General features: G+C 40.2%; 1 protein-coding gene across 11 annotated transcripts in view; it reads right to left on the bottom strand.

Moving 5' to 3' along the window:
* Nucleotides 1-20,286, bottom strand: part of thrb (thyroid hormone receptor beta) — a 108,325-nt gene that overhangs the window by 45,077 nt on the left and 42,962 nt on the right. For 5 of the 11 annotated variants that reach the window (XM_086193090.1, XM_086193084.1, XM_086193095.1 and 2 more), the window contains one exon: nucleotides 2,439-2,505. The gene's annotated coding sequence lies outside the window, so the exon portion shown is untranslated. Of the gene's footprint in view, nucleotides 1-2,438; nucleotides 2,506-2,664; nucleotides 2,807-2,888; nucleotides 2,958-5,325; nucleotides 5,632-5,970; nucleotides 6,074-12,642; nucleotides 12,922-20,286 lie in introns of those variants that run through there. The other 6 variants (XM_086193086.1, XM_086193088.1, XM_086193089.1 and 3 more) reach the window with 6 other exon arrangements.

Genomic DNA, 20,286 nt, shown 5'->3' with positions numbered 1-20,286 from the left:
AATGATGCTGTGATCAGAGGTCTTTTTGGTGAGTGAAAAGTCTTTGAGGCATTTCCTTACCAACAAACAGAGACTAGAACAAACAGCATTCCACTGTGAATAACAGAAGGCGCAAATGAGGCTTTCAGCTGGATTCTGTGTTTGTTTCGAAAACTTCACAAAGTCATCAGTGCGTTACCACAGACAGTTACAGTCAAATGTCAGCCCTGCTCGGAGCCTTCAGTGGTAATCTCACTGTGTGTGACATCAGCCTGCATCATGTATCAGGAACAACAACCGGCAGTAAATGATGGTCAAATCCTTGACTCGATTTCATTTGAGGCGCCATTCAGATAAGAATCAGTTCTTGATCTGCCCACCATCACGCCTTCCGCTCTCTGATACTTCATTTACGGGGCTCTATTGCCCTATGCAACCCGATACAGCCACATCGTCATGCTACTCCTGATGCAAAGAAGGAGAGCAGATGTTGTTTGCAATGAAGAATTCAAGCTGATAGAAGAATCTCCTGAATGACTCTAGAGCACTCCTCACATTACGCTAAGTTGTTGGTGCTGCCAGGAGGTAACTCAGAAAGACTTTGGCCTGTGTGTTTGTAAACTCTATGTGTGTGTGTGTGTGTTTTAGAGAGAGAGAGAGTGAGAGCTAGAGAGAGCGAGAGAGAGAGAGAGTCCGTGTGTGTGTGTGTGTGTGTGTGTGTGTGTGTGTGTGTCTTACGCTGCACAGTCACGAGCATTATCCCTCACTGGAGAGTGACAGCCAAGTCATGCATCAGGAGCTTTATGACCAATAATCCAGGCACTGCCATAATGACCAGCAGCCAGAACATGGAGCTAACGGTCACCTGCGGTCTTGTCAACTGTGTTGGCGTCTAAGTTATGATCATTAGGTTTCTCGCCCATATTCCAGTTTTACTTGAGCAGATGTGGCTCAGGCACTTAGTCCTTATATTTACTGTCTTACACAGTCTAGGAAGGTTCTGATGTTTCAGTTAGAAAGACTTGTGACTGACAAGTGGTGCTGAGGGCAACATCATTCCCAAAGCCCTCAATGAACAGCAATATACACCGATTTTTCATTTTGTGACTTTTATAGCTGACATGATGCTGTAACACAGCCATGTGACAGAAACCTGGAAAGACTCAGCTCCACTGCCCTGCGAATGGTTTATTCTCCAACAGCGCTCTCTCTCTCGCTCCCTCTCTCTCTAACTGTCTCAACTCTCTCTTAGTTATCCACTTTGAAACTGAAAGGTATAACGAGAGGAAAAGAAATGATAGATAGATAAAAAGATGCACTTGCCTGTATTTATACATATATCTATATATATGTATAAATACAGGCAAGTGCATCTGTTTCTTACTACTCTGTACAAACACAATTTGTGAGAAGGAAACAGAGAGGAAGAGATGGAGGGTGCACTCGTTTCAGGGCTCAAAATTATGGATTTAAGTAGCATTTTTAGAAAGAAAGGGGAAGGCAGTCGGCACAGGTGAGGCTAAAGGAGACAGAGGTAGAGAGAAGCACTGGGCTAGTTAGCCTGCCCTCTCTGGGATATTAATGTGGAACATGAGCTCGGTGCGGTTCAGATGGGGAGATGACCTTACCTTACCTTTATATAATCTAACTGATTAATGCATTCCACTCAGAGGAGCACCATAGCTTGCCTTTGATTGTTTTTTCCCTATTCCATTTATGAGTATTAAGGTAATAAAATGCTGGATTTTAGCCGGTATATGCTTGTAGGGTTGTTTTTATTCACAGGGGCCTGACACAGTATATAAACATGTACAGCAGCATCCTGTTGTTCTGCAGCAGGCAGAGTATCTGAGCTGTTCCACCAGCATTTGACACTGTTATGACCAGATCAGAGGGAGGATGACGTGTTCTCCATCCTGTCTCTGTGTAATCAGATGGTAAGGCGTAATAATGCTGCAATATTGCTGTCTAGAAAACGTTGTGTAAAGTAGAAACAGGAGCTGTAAGAGCTGTTTTCAACATTTAGCAAAGCATTCGAAACCATGAACTGTTTCAACAGCATCAAAGCTGTTTGTCAGTTGATGCTCACGAGAAAAATACTAATAAAGTCAAACGAGAAATCAGGTTCAAATGCAGATTGGTGTCTTTAGATTTCATGCCTTGACATCCAGTTTATGTGCCTGACTGGAAACTCTTCATCATTTAAATCTGGTAGATAGATCTTTGTGCTGAGGTGGGTCCCAGTGGGATCGAGTGGGTCCTGATCCATCAGGATACATCTGATTACATTTACATCATAACATGCAACAGCTGAGGACAATGAATGTGCGTGTGCGTGTGCGTGTGCGTGTGCGTGTGCGTGTGTGTGTTTCACAGCGGGGTGATTTAGCAAGGCAAAAACACTATGTATTTGCTACAGGTCCCTGGCTGAGTGGAATTGAGCAACATGAAGGTCTTACCAGAGGCAGTGGTGAAGTCTGACACCAGGCAGTGCTGAGGAGCTGCTGGGCTCTCTGAGAGAAACACCTACAAAAACACACACGAGCAGCCTTGTCAGACGAATGAGGAAACAAGATGAAAACCACAGTGCAGCTGTAAAGCTAGAACGCACTACAACCATGTTACCATGGAATCAAAAAGTTAACCGAGGCACCGCTTAAGCTTTAAAGTTGAAAAGCTTCTCACCGGCAATGGCGTTAAAATACGCCTACAATCCAGCTCTCTACCTACGTTCTCATGGCCTATTTGAAGTCATGAGTCAGCACAACTAATTCAATAAGTCACAGAGAAGCAGCGCTATCATTTTTGACATCTTTTGCGCTCAGTCTGTCTGGCAGGCAGGACGTATTTGGAATGTGACATCCGGTGACAATAACCTATGCAACTCCTTCAGTGGCTTTCAAACGTACCTAACCCCTTGTGGTTGGCGTTTGTGTTTAAGACAGCAAATATTTTCCCTGCGGTAAGCGTGAAGAACTCCTAGTGTACATTTCATTTCTCTTTAAGGCCCTCAAATGAGTCAATATATCTTTGTGTGTGTCAGCCCTGAAGCGAAGGATGGCATATTGAGAGGAAAGCTGCCCTAAATAAAACAGAAGAGAGAAAACAATGTGAGCAGGGGAGCAGAAACAAATGCTCAGCTTTGACTAAAAGTTTGATGTTTTGCCAAAAATCACTTAAAGTCACGTGAAGTTCATGAAGATCTCAAGGGAGGAAATAACAGAATGTGGTGTAATTATCACGAGAATAAGACAGGAAAGGATTTGTCGACGTAGCTGAGTGGCCGACGAGGGCACAGTACTCACTGAAATTCACACAGTCCACCAGGAATAGTCTTCCTTCCTCCAATCTGGTTGTGTTTTCTAACACACTGTCCACACACAATTGTGCAAGCACACATATTTGCACATCATTTGGAGGAAATGTGACTTAGTACCGCCATCTGAAAGGCAATAACTGTTTTCATAATAATGTCTTAATCGGAGTCTTATTAGTAGTTTATGCTAATTGACTTGTTTTCTTGGTTCATATTATCCTCCATCCACAGTCTCATTACCACTTGTTCACTCGAAGTAACAGCTCAGTTCTGGTGCACTAGATCAGCGTCGACAATATATTTGTGTGACAACAAAACAACACACCTTACATCAGAGAATAATTCCAGTTTAATGCAACTGGTGTTCTAAATTCATTCATAAATAGCTCTTAAAGTACACGGTCAACAATCGTTATCGAACAGACTTTCAACAAGTTCAGACATTATCTTCTCAACCTCCGCTAACCTGGTCTTGCCAGGGATTCGCACTCACAACATTCACTCATCACACAACCCTATTTTAACCAATCAGCAGCAGGGGGGGTGCTTGCACACTGCCTCTGTTTGCTATACATCTCTCACTCCTCGCCACAGCGACACCATGTTAGTCATGAACGTCACAGATTTCTGCTGCTGTAACAGCACCAATTTCCCCACCGAGGGACGAATAAAGGTTTACCATATCTTAGATGTTACCTACCAACGGAGGATTTGACCTGCTAGGCCTTCAAAACACATGACTTCACCTGTGTGCACATTAGCTTTCATGGTCATGATGGAGACATGCAAAGGATGCAGCTGTTCATCAGTTCAGTTCATCAGTCAAGGAACTGCAGTTGATCAGTGCTGTTGGTGTTGATTTTACGATGGCTTGTTTTACATTTTAGTTGAGGACACACACACACACACACACACTCACTCAAGGTAAAGGCAAGGCAAGGCAATTTTATTTGTGTAGCCCGTTTTCACCAACAGTTTGTCTCAAAGGCTTCATGGCATCATAACAACATCCTCTGCCCTTAGACCCTCACATCGACTGAGGAAAAACTCCATAGAAAACCCTTTTAACAAGAATTTTCCTGTCCTGTGGTATTCATTTCTGGATTCTGTTTTCATTCAATGGTATTTTTTATGAATCTGTGATGTAGACATTAAACTAAAACTATTTATATGTGTTCTTAGAGTTACTTCAGGCGAACTCACCGCTATATACATATGTGAGTGAGTGTGTGTATGTGTATATATATATATATATATATATATATACAGTATATATATATACATATATATACATATATACACATATATACATACATACATACACAGTATATATATATATACAGTATATATATACATATATATACACATATACATATATACACATATATACATACATACATACACAGTATGTATATATATATATATATATATATATATATATATATATATATATATATATATATATATATATATATATATATATATATATATATATATATATATATATATATATATATATATATATATATATATATAGTATAAGCACTGTTGCCTCAAAGCAAGAAGGTTCCAGGTTCCAGTCCCGGCTCCAGCACAGGATCTTTCTGTGTGAGTCTGCATGTTCTCCCTGTTCCTGCGTGGGTTCTCTCTGGTACTCCAGCTTCCTCCCACAGTCCAAAGACATCAAGAGGGGACGAGGCTGATTGATACTCTAAATTGACCGTAGGTGTGACTGTGAGTGTGAATGGTTGTTTGTCTCTATGTTGGTCCTGTGATGGACTGGTGACCTGTCCAGGGAGAACCCTGCCTCTCACCTGTAGATGCTGGGATAGGCTCCAGCCCCCTGTGACCCTCACTAGTAAGGAATAAGCGGTAGACGACGATGGATATACAGTATATATATATACTGTGTGTATATATATATATATATATATATATATATATATATATATATATATATATATATACATACTGTATATCCATCGTCGTCTACCGCTTATTTCTGTATATATATATATATATATCCTTACCAATATGTATTCAACTTGGTATTGGAACAGAGAGGAAATGACTGGTGTTGAGCTTCTGTGCTGGGCAGAAAAAAAGAAAAAGCAGGTTAGATAATGAAAGTAGGATAATAAATGTATCAAAATGAAATTCAAGTAAAATTAATAATAGGAATCATACTTAATGTTTTGATCCTCTGATTTGTGAGGCTTTGACCTCTACACTTTTACAGTATTTGCACATTAATCATTTCCATGTCAACTTCTGCTGGTCAAAGCCAAAAAATAATGGTGGATGAATTTATGGTGATGCTACTGAGTGGAGATCGAGCGATTGCTGAATTACTCTTCATGAGAGAAGTCTCTCTTATAGATGAGGATAAGCATATTGATCAGTTTCCATCCATCCATCTTCTACCACTTATCCTGTTAAGGGTCACAGGGAGGCTGGCGCCTACCCCAGCAGAGGCGGGGTTCACCCTGGACAGGTCACCAGTCCATCACAGGGCCAACACATAGAGACAGACAACCATTGACACTCACAGCCACACCTACAGTCAATTTAGAGTATCAATCAGCCTCGTCCCCTCTTGATGTCTTTGGACTGTGGGAGGAAGCCGGAGTACCAGAGAGAACCCACGCAGGAACAGGGAGAACATGGAGACTCACACAGAAAGATCCTGTGATGGAGCCGGGGCTCGAACCTGGAACCTTCCTGCTGTGAGGCCACAGTGCTGACCACTGCACCACTGTGCCGCCCTTGATCAGTTTTCTGTTTGTGAAACATATAAGAAAATATTGTCCTATGACAATCAGACCTCTGCAGATACTGAGATAAGAGATGTTACAAAAACAAGGGTTCCACTGACAATCACAGATTGTTTTAAGCTCTTGATCTATATCAACATTCTAATAATCCTAGCCATGTTAATAAGGTGCAAGTAAATGGACTCTGGGTCAAGCTTTCACTGTGTCATAAATGGGAATATGTAAATCAAAACCAACAATAACATATGTTTATGTTGTTTCACGCACATCATTTAGAGAATTCTAAAAAAAAGAAAACGTCATTGCTTATGGCTTCCCTGTTCCAATGGGCAAAAAACAACCAAAAAAACAAAAAACAAACAAACAAAAAAAACCATATCTCTGCAGTAAATACAGTGATTTGACTGCCGTACTGATGTTATTCTCCCTTTCTCGTCGAAATCATTTGTTTTCCTGTAGATGAAAATTCTAAAATCTGCTTTTCCTCTAAAATATCTTCTACCAACAAGATTTTTTTTAGATTGTGATGCTATTATCCAGTCAGGAATATATGTGTTTTTATATCATCGAGAAAGATAAAAAGAGAGTGAGTATGTCAGAGAGAGACAGTTGGGAAAAAAAAAAAAACACCCACCAATACACATTCAGTTTCCATGGTGATTTGAGTTATATTTGACAATGTGACGCACATTTTCAGCATCTTGATCTCCTCCATTGCAGTGTGCTAAAACTATGAATGGCTTCATCCAAAGAAAAGTGAAATAAAATGACAATTAGGCACTTGTCATTCACATGGAGTGTGTCTAATCACTTCTCACACTGTGCTGCTACATCTCTTGCATAAATCGTGGATGTGTAATATCATAATTTGCAGTAATAGGATCTTATTGGCATAAAAAAAACAACCTCTAGCTGTGCTGGCAGTTTTGGGAATGATCATCCACAGAACCACTTTTGTAGCAAAAGGGGCCTCTGTCCAGTTGTTTAAAGTAAGGTTTCTCAATACTGCTGAAATTGTTTGTTTTAAAAGTGCAGTCTGAATGAATTTAGGCACCAGCTCTTTATGTGTTCTGTGCGTCCTATGCCTAATGTGCAAACACAACTTTAGATGCTGCCCCCCTTACATTGCTGATAGTTTTCCTCCTGAACGGCTACACGGGGATTATCATCATGTTATTTGAGCCGATAGACTCTTACCACTACTGATATAGACCAACTAAATCCAGCAAAGCTAGCCCATATTGCTGTTTTACATATCTTCAGAGTCCCTTAAAAACTCAAATACCATCTGTCCTGAGTCATCTATTACTTTACAGTGGTTTCATGGAAGAAAGAAAGAAAAACAGTCCGATTTCCTCCAAAATCTATCATTTTACCATATGTATCTTCTACTAAATCACATACATTTAGGCTGTTCTTCATGCTGCCTCTTTGATAACAGATATTCTCTCACCTCCATTCACTGAGTCTACCCTGAAACTGTCAAGCGCTTCCCTTGGGAGTGCCGCCTCACACTTTGAAAACCCTCTGACAGAAAGAAAAAAAAAGATCTTGAGGCCGATAGAGTGAAATTTTCCAAGATTCCACATTTATTATTCATAAATAATGTTGATAGCAAACCTATTTGCGATGCCAATGTCGTGCTAAACCCTGCTAGCAGCAGCATGAAGAGTCTGACAACTCTGACATCAAATGAGGACGGGGAAAAATTAAAAATGAACGAAGGTGATGTGAAATGCCTTAAAAAAACAAAATGAGCTGACCAGTACACTAGATTTCCATGATGACATGGATTATTTCACCTAAACAACAGAATAGGCATCACATATGAGTTCTTAATTCGTGGTTTAGAGTAGCGGATGAGAGTATCTGTGTTGCTGGGATACAAATCAGTATATTTCGAATTACTCGGCTGATGGTCTTGGTTAATATTCTTTTGGTGTAATTGTGTGTATCGTAAGTGTAATTCCTGTTGAGGTACACATGGATGTAATTAATGTGCTGTTGGCTGCCAGTTAGTTAGTGTGTGAATGTGTGTGTGTGTGTGTGTGTGTGTGTGTGTGTGTTATTTGCAGCACAACCTTAGTGAAGAGTTGATGCTTTGACTCTGGAGGTTGTCAGTGCTGTTGTGGTGCTCGTGAGAACATTCATGAGCTGCGTGACGACGTCGCTACATTCATCAAATTCTGTGTTTGAGTCAGTCACTCCAACTGAAAGGTTGTCGCGTTTCCAAAATAACAAGCCTCAGGTAACCTGAGTGACTCAATCACTTCTTAATCAAAACAAAAGCATCTGTAAGGCTGGTGACTGTCTGAGGGAAAATACCTTTTCCAGTGAAGAAATAAGAAAGACCAAAATGTTGCGATACAAGTTAGATATAATTTTTGGAGATTTAAGAGATTAAAAGAATTGCCTCCCTTTATACAGCTGTGAGATTAAACAGTTCTTCAGAGTAAATGGTGAAGATCATTGAGATTTGACAAACTTTTTTTTTTTTTTTAACTGCTGTTCTCAAGAATTGAAAGATCATTTTCCATGCTTCAGGGGTCTCGGGTACCTCAGGAATATTTCTCAGCCCCATTTAGGAGGGACAACATAGAGAAGGCTGCTGGTCCTGCTGCCATCTGTGGGCATACTTGGTATTACTCAACAGATGTGTGCCACCGTAAGAGAGCATCAAGAAAGTCCCCTCAGACTTAAGCTCCCCTTGTCAGTTTCATTGTTCTGCTTCAGGACAGCAGTGAAACTACTCCTAAGTTTTATCACCCCTACATTAATAATTCAAAATCCTCCCTGTCATCTATATGTGTGTTGCATTGATGTGGCCGATCGCTTTAAATCTCCTCTGTTGAAATCGATCATGCTACACCTCTTTGAATTAAAACAATCTCTAGCAGATGTTAAGAAATGTCAAACTCAAAGGGGCAAGTCTGAAGGGAGGTGGAGCAAATCCAAATTCCTCTCTGACAGGACACACTCAGCAACTCCAGCAGCTGACTGAACACGGCCAGAGAAAACAATGTTTAAACTTTTGTTCACACACAGAGAAATGATCCAGAACACTGATTAGTGTTTTACTTGGAGAAACATGCTTGCAGTGTTTGTGAGCACTGTCGACTATCGCACTTGCAAGGACAATTAAAAAAAAAAGTCACGGCCCACAATCCTGTGTCATGGTCAAAACACTGTTCTCAGTCCCTTCATGTCATCGGTATGAATCATACCTTGTATCTTGATGTTCTTTTGTACAGCCGCTGTGTATCCTTTCACTGTGCTCTGGAAGTACTACTGCTACTACTTCATTCAGAAAGCAATTGCACATACCTCACAAGGACTAAAAAAATTATGACTCCAGGTTTCCAAACCTCTCACTGCTTATCCTCACTAGTTTCAGGAAACAATTGAAAATCCAACATCCACCAAACAAAATGTTTTCTTAAACATCAAGACCTCTCATGGTTTTCATTTATTTAGTCAGCACGATGGTATCGGTGTGTACTGAGGGTTATGTGAGCATACAGTAGTCATTCTTTTTTGCTTTTGCATATATCCCTTTGAATTGTTCATGTTTAAGACGGCGCAACACAAATAACATCTGAACTAAATACGTGCTGTAGATACAGTGTGTTCCCAATGAGGACGCCATATCCAGTACATAGCTCCATTCCCCTAGTAAACTCTACTGTTTCATATGGATGCTGTGCAACGTTCTAGGAGAGCTCATATGTTTGGGTACAGAGGGTCAAAAACATCCCTAAACTGAGTTCTACGTTCTAATTTTCAGAAAAATTTCAATTATAGGCTGAGCAATATTAATCCCCCCACTAGCTACATTCATCACAGATCCTTCTCCACCCATCAGGCTATAAGTTCAAATGCATTAGGCCGATCGATCATGATTGATAATTATAGCCTGGTCTAATAGCTTACTGGCAGCTTCATTATCAGATTGTTATTGCAGTTTTAGTCAGCAGATGACTTTTGGAACGCTGATAAAGGGATGACATTTCCAGATTCATCAGGGAAAAGTTTCAAACGGGCAATAATGAAGCAGCATGTGAAACGAGTGTGCGGATCTTAAAAAGCAGGACATTTTTCAACTCCAGTCTCTTTTTCAGAAGCTGTATGTTCTGAAGATCTGCGTTCAAAAAAATTCGAAACTAAATATAATACACTGTTAATCCAAAATCTCAAGGGCTGGGCAGTTCTTCCCATCCGTCCACCTTTGACTGTGCCTACTTCTGACTTGCATTTACAAATATCTTATTGGAACTTGGTGTGTGATATTATACAACAACATCATGAGTATTAACTCAAACTTAATGTTCAGAATGAAGTATCGTTTAACATCCATCCATCCATCCATTTTCTTCCGCTTATTCCTATTCAGGGTCGCGGGGGGCTGGAGCCTATCCCAGCGTCAACGGGTGAGAGGCGGGGTTCACCCTGGACAGGTCGCCAGTCCATCACAGGACCAACACATAGAGACAGACAACCATTCACACTCACAGTCACACCTACAGTCAATTTAGAGTATCAATCAGCCTCGTCCTCTCTTGATGTCTTTGGACTGTGGGAGGAAGCTGGAGTACCAGAGAGAACCCACACAGGAACAGGGAGAACATGGAGACTCCACACAGAAAGATCCTGTGCCCGAGCTGGGACTCAAACCCGGAACCTTCTTGCTGTGAGGCGACAGTGCTGACCACTGCACCACCGTGCTGCCTCTGTTGTTTAACATTCTAAGATAATATTTACCACTGTCATGTTGTTTATTGTTGCTCTGCATGGCTCTATGTGTTTAAATGGGTTAAAAAATGTCAACTCATGTGACTTTGCAGGCTACCAGTGAATGTTGTTGGTGTTTTATTGCATTAAGCCCCTGCTTTTTCCTGTTGCCATACCTGAAGGATCTTTGTTTGTTTGTATTGCTGTTGTTGTTGGGTTGTTTTTGTTTTTTTTTAACTGCAACTCATTGTTTTACAGCTGCACTTAGTAACCTGTCATTACATTGGTCTCACAGCATCTTGCCAACAGACAGCAATTAGACAGCTGGGTACCACCAGGACATAAGAGAAATGAGACAAATCAGACAGATTAGTCCGTCCCTCCGTATCGATGACATTTTCAGAAAAGGCTGCCATACAAATCTGGACCACTGTTGAAAAAACCCTTGATTTTTTTCAGCCCTGACCACAAAAAAGGTTAAAAACCTGAGTGACTTTATTAACAATCACTCCAACTGCAAGATTAAAATAAACAACTGGAGAGTTGATGAGGCTCACAAACAAACAAAGATACTTGAGGTGATGTAAGGTTCAGGTGCATTTGGAACACTAACTATCCCCAAAACAGCTGCAGTAACCTTGACCTAACCTCATTTTAAGGGGTAACAGACACCTGCACAAGACTGGCGTTTCATAAACAACTGGAAGTCGGATTTGTCACATTCGCCAGCACAGTCATGTGCTCCTGGAGCTGCGTGTTGCTCCACTTTATTCATATATAATAGAGGTTTTCCTACAACCATAATCTTGCTATTCCAGGGTAAAATAAAAATATGCCTGAGTTTTTTTCTTTTTTTTACTGTAACTGTTTATACAGACCTATAATTATCCAATTTGGAAACTAAAATGGCCCATCACAATGCCAGAGAACTTAAGGCATTATTCTGATTCATTCAAGTCTGTCAGCACATGAGGAAATAGCTGGAACCAGAAAGATTCCAGATCCTATGAACACAGCGTACAGCTGTAATGTGATTATCTTGGTTTCATCATCATGCAGTTCTGTCAAAAGCATTAAAATTCAAAGCCTCCACAAGTCAAAGTCACTTGACCAGCATTCACCGGTGCTTTTAACCAGTTATGAAAGGAATCTGCTGCAAAGGTGTGTTTCATGATTGATTGATTCATGATCACAATATTAATGCTGACAACAATGAAGCACAGTGAATAAATTTTACATTTTCATTACTGATTATGGTTAATTTTTATCCATTTATGTGTGTGTCTCTCTCTTTAGTCTGATATTTTCAAAATGTACAATATGCCTCAAACAATGAAGAGAGTACAAACAATGAGTTTGTGTGTGTGTGTGTGTGTGTTAGGGTTATTATTAGGGACATATATTGTCTTCAGAATAATGTGGAAATGCTGAAAATACAACAGATCTCACTCTAATGCATTTCTTTCCCTCATGCATCATCCCAGCCGCGCGCACACACACACACATGCACCAAGGCAAGCACGCACGCACGCACACACACACACGCACAAATAAGGACAAAAAGAGAGAGACACACAAAAATATACACAGAAAGATCAACAGATACACACCCAAATGCATGCTAAAAGATCAACAGAGACATACGCATGTACAACGATGAGCAGACACAAAAATACATGCAAAATACCAACAGACACACACGGACGCAGAAAAATCGACAGACATACACAAATTCATGCAGAAAGATCGACAGACACATAAATGCATGCAGAAAGATCGACACACACACACACAAACGCATGCAGAAAGAATGACAGACACACACAGAGACAGATTCACACACACCTCCCTTTCAGTCTGACAGTTGCTGTTTTCGCCTGTATGAGCGAGAGTGGGGTCACATCAGGACAACGCATCAGCTCACAGACTCCGTTTGCGGCGATACCAAATTTTTTTCTCCCTTTTTCAGCCTCATGGACACAATTTCAGAGCCGGAATGCAAAAAAAGCAACAAAACAAAAAAAATGTCTGAAGAAAAAAATGTTTTCAAGTTCATGACAGCGGCGGCCGCTAAGGGAAAACATTGAAAAGAGTATATGAAGGTGCATCATAGCGCCAGCAACCCCCTTCCCGACATCAAAAGTGTGCACCCATCCTGAGCCGACAGAACTCCAGATCGCTGCGGTGCATGCTGGGTAAGAGGGGACAACTCAGGACACAGGCAGGGACTTTAAGGATACTGCAGTAAGCTGTTCACAATGAAAAAAACGAGGGAAAAGATGCAGAGGAACGATGCGAGCGAGGGAGGGAGGGAGGGAGGGAGGGAAAGAAGCAAGACAAAAATACTGCCAGGACTAGTGAAGGATGGAGGAATTCAACACTCAGCCACTGTTTTACTGTTTATGTCATTGCATTTGCATCAGAAAATGTGGTTTTGCGACTGTCTGTCTGAGAGGCTGATTTGGTGCTTTCATTTCAATTGCGTGTAATATTACCTCCGTCATGGAGGTTATGTTTTCACTTGTATGTGTTTGTTTGTCTGTCTGTTAGCAGATCAACTAAAAAGTTCTGGGCCAAATTTTGTTTTCATTTGTCTGAGTGCCTCTGGTGTGGCGGCAGAGCACAGGTTCAGCCTTCTGAGCAAAATGAAAACAGCCATGAGACAGCATCTTCCTCTGCAGCATCATCCGCGTGCTGAAATGAACGTGACCGTAAGGGCGGTGTCTCTGTTTACCTTTTCGTTCAGTGCCTTGTGTTCGATGTGCAATCCGTACATTTGCTCAGGGGTAATCTTATCGACATGTTTGAGAATTAAATGCAGTAACAAAAAAAGGCTTATTTGATTTATTCACACATTAAACAGTAAATTTAGTTGTTATTAAATGGCTGTGCAAGCGAGAGGAGAACCTCAAAATTTTAATATTTCAGGGACAGAAAGGGGTGAAGAAAAGAAAAGGGATATTAATATTAAAAAGGAGAAAACAAGCAAACAATTCAGATGTAAAATATGTTTTTGTTGTTGTTGTTGTTGTTTTTTACATTGGCCATTGCAGAGATATGGGGTCTAAAGAATGTTCTACTAAATCTATTAAAGAAAGAAGAAAAAAAACGACATTAAGTCATTGCATTATGTTATTACAGTGATATGTTTAATAGGCATCCAGCCCTCAAATGTCTGGCCCCTGCTTTATTACTGCCAATGCATGTACATGTATGTACATGTATGTGTACTGTTTGAGAGGGTTGGTTGATCACCTTACACCCGTGCTGGCACTGGTACTTATTTTTGTGTTGTCTGGTTTATCTTTCTTGATCAAACTGCAATGCACTTCAAAGACTCAATTATTACGATATGTTACCAAAAATTTCGTCAAGTCAAGTCAAGTCAGTTTGATTTGTCTCGCACCAAATCACAACAAAAGTTATCTCATGACACTAAACAAGTAGAGCAGGTCAGTACCACACTTCAATGAATCTACACCCAACAATTCTCCATGAGCAGCACATCCTGCAACAGTGATGAAAACCTTCCTTTAGAAATAATATTTTTAAGTGTCCTATCTATCTATCTATCTATCTATCTATCTATCTATCTATCTATCTATCTATCTATCTATCTATCTATCTATCTATCTATCTATCTATCTATCCATCTATCCATCTATCTATCTATCCATCTATCTATCTATCTATCTATCTATCTATCTATCTATCTATCTATCTATCTATCTATCTATCTCTATCTGTCTGTCTATCTATCTATCCATCTATCTATCTATCTATCCATCCATCTATCTATCTATCTATCTATCTATCCATCTATCTATCTATCTCTATCTGTCTATCTATCTATCTATCTATCTATCCATCCATCTATCTATCTCTATCTGTCTGTCTATCTATCTATCTATCTATCTATCTATCTATCTATCTATCCATCCATCCATCCATCCATCCATCCATCTATCTATCTATCTATCTATCTATCTATCTATCTATCTATCTATCTATCTATCTATCTATCTATCTATCCATCTATCTATCTATCCATCCATCTATCTATCTATCTATCTCTCTCTCTATCTATCTATCTATCTATCTATCATCTATCTATCTATCTATCTATCTATCTATCCATCCATCTATCTATCTGTATGAAGAAAGGTTGAATACATTTTATGTACATTTTGATTCAAATTTTGATTTTATTTATTGTTACATGACATTCTATCCGGTCTCTCTTGAAAATTTGATTCTGTCTGACTGGAATTTGCCTGATTAAACAAAGGTGAATAACATAATAATAATAATAATGATAATAATAATAATATGAAAACTAATTGAAAAAAAAAAACAACCAAAAAGATATTTATTGACAATTGAATTTTTCTGGTCAAAAAGATTGTGATGTTTTCATGTTCAGTGTGTCTTGAAGACTGTCAAGCAGTGTTTTCATGTATAGCTTCCAAAAATATCCACTTTCAGCAACAAACACATGCTTCATGGTTGTTAGAGAAAGAATCCGGTGTTGAATGTTGGAAATTGGTAATCTCAATTTTACTGGAATGTCAGTGTTTTAACTATCTAACTGTGACCCCTCTCCCTATGATCCTCCATAATTGATCTTTTTTTTTTTTTTTAAATGAGGACGTGAATTACTACCCCCCCATCATGAACTCCTTTCTTTTTAATGTAGCATCTAACCTGGATTACATCAGCCTGCTAGCTTTGGTAGCGATGACCTCACATGTTGTGCCAACTCCTCCTTCCTCAGCACCATTTTGGATGCCAAGATCACAACATAGAAATGTCGGCTTGATAGTACTGTATCAAACCCTTTTTTTTTGGTGCGTGCGTGCGTGTGTGTGTGTGTGCGCTCTTTGCAGTGTGTTAGTTTCACCACGGATGCTGCGAATGTATGCTCACAGCAGACAAGGATCGCTACAGGGAGTATGTGTTCATACAGCGCATGATGTCACCAGTGATCAGCCACCACTGCTGCCTGCCAGATGTGACAGGCTGAGGCCATTCTGGGGTGTCCCCACTGCAGTGGGCCCACTGGACAGCGACTACCTGCTCGGCACAGTCACACCGTTAAATACATTTTTACACACCATCATATCAGTGTCACATTAACTCTTAGTGTTTTCACAACTGGGACTCCAGTTAAGTAGGCTGGTGTTTTGGAGGGTGTACAAAATGACAATCACATATCTGGCACATCTACCAGGGCTGCAAACATAATCTTCACATAAACTAAGCACTGGATTAAGAACCTGTATTCTCCCCATCCTCCTCTTATATTTATTTTTGGTCTTGGAATAAAAAAGCCTGATTTCAAATGAAGCCAAAACCTTTACATTTGCTTGTTCCAAACCATTACCCTTAGAGAGAGAGAGAGAGAGAGAGAGAGAGAGAGAGAGAGAGAGAGAGAGAGAGAGAGAGAGAACACAAGAAGAACAAAGAACCAGGTGAGGAGTTGAAGTTCTAACAGGTCTCGCATGGTTGGTAAAGAAGACGAGAACAACTGACAGCTCTTAATTACAATGTGAGTATACACTCCATCCAAATAAATGCTGCTTCTACATGTTACATTATGGACAAATTCATGCCTCCAAACGGTTGAATATTTTTTTGTGAATGCCTATTATGACTTTTTTCAAAATCAATATTTTTGGTGTAAAGCGCATGTTACTTACAATGAACATATCAGCAGGGGTGAAAGTGGCTTAAAAGTCTTGCCGGAATTGTGAAAAAAAAAAAGTAGAAAAAGCCGCAGACGAAGTTTTACGGTTTTAAATCGGTTTTGGGTGATTTTTATTACAGTTTTCAGGTGTCTATTCCCCACACAAATGCAGCCCCCATAGCCCCACCCCTGGAAATGCTTTGAAAACTGCTTTTCACAGTAATTGCCCACTACAGTGCTAACAACAGGGAACAGGCAGACATGAAAAAACAGATCATCAATGTCACTCAATGATTTATTGAGCAAAATATCAGTTTCCACAACACAAAACGTGGAAAATTTCAAGAACAATCACTAATTTGATTTTGCCCTCTGTTTTGTTTTCTTTCTGTTTTTTTTAGTTCCATGACAGCAGAACACCTGTGGTTTTAACCAATCAAGACTAACAATGCCAACCAGAAACGCCTCGCATGCGGAGATGCGCTCATGGGCACGACTCCGTGTCAAGGCTGTTTCACACTGAACGCGCGAGGCGCAGTACGCCCGGGGGAAGTCCATTCATTGTGTATGTGGGCGCGCTGTGACGTCACATGAGCGCAAAGCAAGCCCAGCAACTCGGTAGCGCTGCGCGTGCTTGCGCCCCACCTGGCGCAGCGCGCCGCGTCTGCCGCGGTCAGTGTGAAACCACCTTCAGACGTTGTTTTCTTTATTAGGGCCTGAGCCAGAAGGTACTTCTGGCGAAGACCCTATTATGTTTGCTCGTTTAATATGGGATTTTGACAGCTCCCTTCTTCTCCTTTTTTTTTTTTTTTTAACGGAACTCCGTTCCGCCCATGAATATTTTACCGGAACTGCGTTCCGGCCTGTTCCAGCTCACTTTCACCCCTGCATATCAGTATTATTTTGTTGTTATTGTCATTACTATTGTATCAGTTGATATCCAGTGGAATGATTCATTTAACAGAGTAGTAGAACAGTTTTGCCAAACCCAAGATCTGATCTCAGAAGCCCCCCTGTGTGCATACGCAAATGCCATTACTCGCTTTATAGAACTTTATCTTACAGAACCAAATAATGTCTCTGGCATAAAAAAAGAAAAAAGTCTACAGACATATGCTGAGCATTACATCAAGAACAGAACACACTCTTCCTACTTTGTACAACACAGCGAGTTTACATATTTCATATGAAATGAGGGAGCCAGAATGCGTGTCCTAATCCGTCATCTATATTAAAGTCCTACGCAAAGCAACTCTTAATCACAGAGATCTACAGCAGCGTTGTCTCACGGTTCAGTATATTACCACTGAATTAATTTACTATACTACTTTATTGTCTCCCATAGGCGATAGCTGTCTTAGATTCAGACAAGTGAAACAGACGTTACCAGACGTAACAATAAAAACACATTAAATAGAGACACGTGAGCAAACATTCCCCTGAGACTAAATGGTCACAAGCCATTCACACGTCTCATGCTACAAAGATTCAAAGGCACACTTGTCAGAACACACTCATCTTAATGAATAAATTACAAGCAACAACACATCTTACTTTACAGACATTCAAGCTATTGGTGTGTGCGCAGTTGTTTTAGTGCCTCTGTGTGGTTTTATCTGTCCCCCAGGAGTCGGCCGTTAATAACTTCAGCTGACAAAGGGACAAATGAAGGTTTTTTTAATGGTTGTGCTTGAACAAAGGAAGAGTTCATTAGCACATAGTCAGAGTTCAACACACGGGAGGGGTCAGATCAACTATTGGCCTTCTGGAGTAGACTGCTGGAACATGTCTCTGCGAGGAAAACATTCCCACAGGCGTTTGTCCTGTTTTATCCACATCAAATATTGGAGCTTTAAACTTGTGCATTTCCAAACCAGCTGACGGTAAAATGAGACGCGCAAATTAAGTGTACGTACATATGAACATATTATCAGCCCGGAAACATTTATCATGATACTCCTGCAGAAATTGCCACAGAAGTTCCAGCAGAGTTTCACTCTCTAATCAATCTGGGACCAAACAATTTATTTTTAACATGCAAATGATGCTCAGCACACCAGCCCGTGTTGGAATAATGTGAGAGTACGCTGCTCTACAGGCCACACTCGTCAGGTTCCCATCAAGGTTTCACACATTTGAGGCAAAATTTCAGAACATCGGAAGAAAATATGCATCGTCTCTACCGATTTGTAAAATATCTGGAGTGTCTGTCGGAACAATGTCATTACTGTCTATTCACATTCACTGATTTGCAGTGACTACTTTTTTATTCATCAGTTTGAAGTGTTTTTTGCCCTCACATTGACACATTATAGTATCAAGTCTCCAGTCAACAACATGTTAGAATCAAATTTGACTGAAGTCATTCCGTTTATAAAGGCACTTCATTCTTTGCTACAATTTATCAGCAAAATGCATGAACTATTTTTGAAGAAAAGAAAAAAAAAAAACAACCACAATCAAGTGCAGAAACCTTTTTTTTGGGGGGGGGATAAAAAAATTGTTTCAAGATGTTCAGTGTTTCCACTCACAAACTCGACATGCAGATGAATGGAAAGACCGTCAGCTGTTCAACTATTCAAAATATCACTTTGAATAATACATCACTTACAAATCTTTTTTGTTTTGTGATAAACTCTACTTTCAGATTTTTTTTGCCAACTGTATGATGCTCATAATTCCAAGACCACCCCAATAAAACAACAACAACAACAACAACAATTTTCTGCCTGAAATTTAAAATAATTAATCTGGTTATGCCTACATTGTTGCGGTTGTACCTGAACCTTGGATTATTGGATTTTGCATAATCACTGTTTACTGACAACATTTTTAGCCTTGACCTTTGAGCTGGTTGTTACCATATATTGTTTCAAATGTATTTTTGCTCGTCTTGTTTCTCCTCCTAAAAATTTCTTGTTATAAGTGATAATTAGGGCCTGAGCCAGAAGGTACTTCTGGCGAAGACCCTATTATGTTTGCTCGGCAGAGCAACACATTAGCAGCACTAAAAACACTAAAAACACACACTAAACAGTGTCCCAGGCCCCCCCAACACCCATGAGGCAACTGGGCCAGACGGCCCGGAGCCAGTTTTCACATACACACCCATTCAAAACCTGGTATTATTACTGTTCTTGCTCTCAATGAGTGCGCGCTATATGCGCATAATGCGCATAATGCGCATAACGCGCATAATCTAATTTGACCCCCTGAACATGCATGAAATTCGCTGAAATTTGGCACAATCGTTCGGTATGTCTCAACATTCACTAATCAAAAACAAAAACGCCACTAAAGTCTATAGCGCCACCTAGGGAGCCACACAAAAAAAAGATAATTTTTTTTAATTTCGCGCGCTATAACTCCTCACACAAAACTCCCACAGACATGGGACCAACACCGTTGGACTCGTCTCATCAAGACGAACAATTCTTACACTCTGACCCCTCACCTATCTCCAACAGAATGTCCACAAATTGGACAAAACTGTCAAAATCAGGACTTTTTTTACTCCCCGAACAAAATCTATCTCCTCCTAAACCGTAAATGCCAGGGCTTCCAAACTTTCACACATTACTCTCCCAACTGTGCTCTTCAAAAATCTTTAAAGGCTAATATACTACGCGCTCGGTTTGGATTTTATAAGCCCTCAAAGTGGGGGAGACACGTTTTACGCTTACAATGGAAGTCAATGGGGAGGCCGTGTCCTCTCATGGTACATACTCTCGAACAAATGCTTCTCACGTCTATACCATACATCGCACAGCTTTTAAAAACATATCACTGTATTCCTGACAAAA

This window comes from Aulostomus chinensis, chromosome 22 (assembly GCF_037954235.1).
Source record: "Aulostomus chinensis isolate RoL2024-O1b breed Wild chromosome 22, RoL_Achi_v1.0, whole genome shotgun sequence".
Lineage (NCBI taxonomy): Eukaryota > Metazoa > Chordata > Actinopteri > Syngnathiformes > Aulostomidae > Aulostomus > Aulostomus chinensis.
The sequence above is the reverse complement of the archived record's forward strand: the minus strand, read 5'-3'. Positions and strand labels throughout refer to the sequence as shown.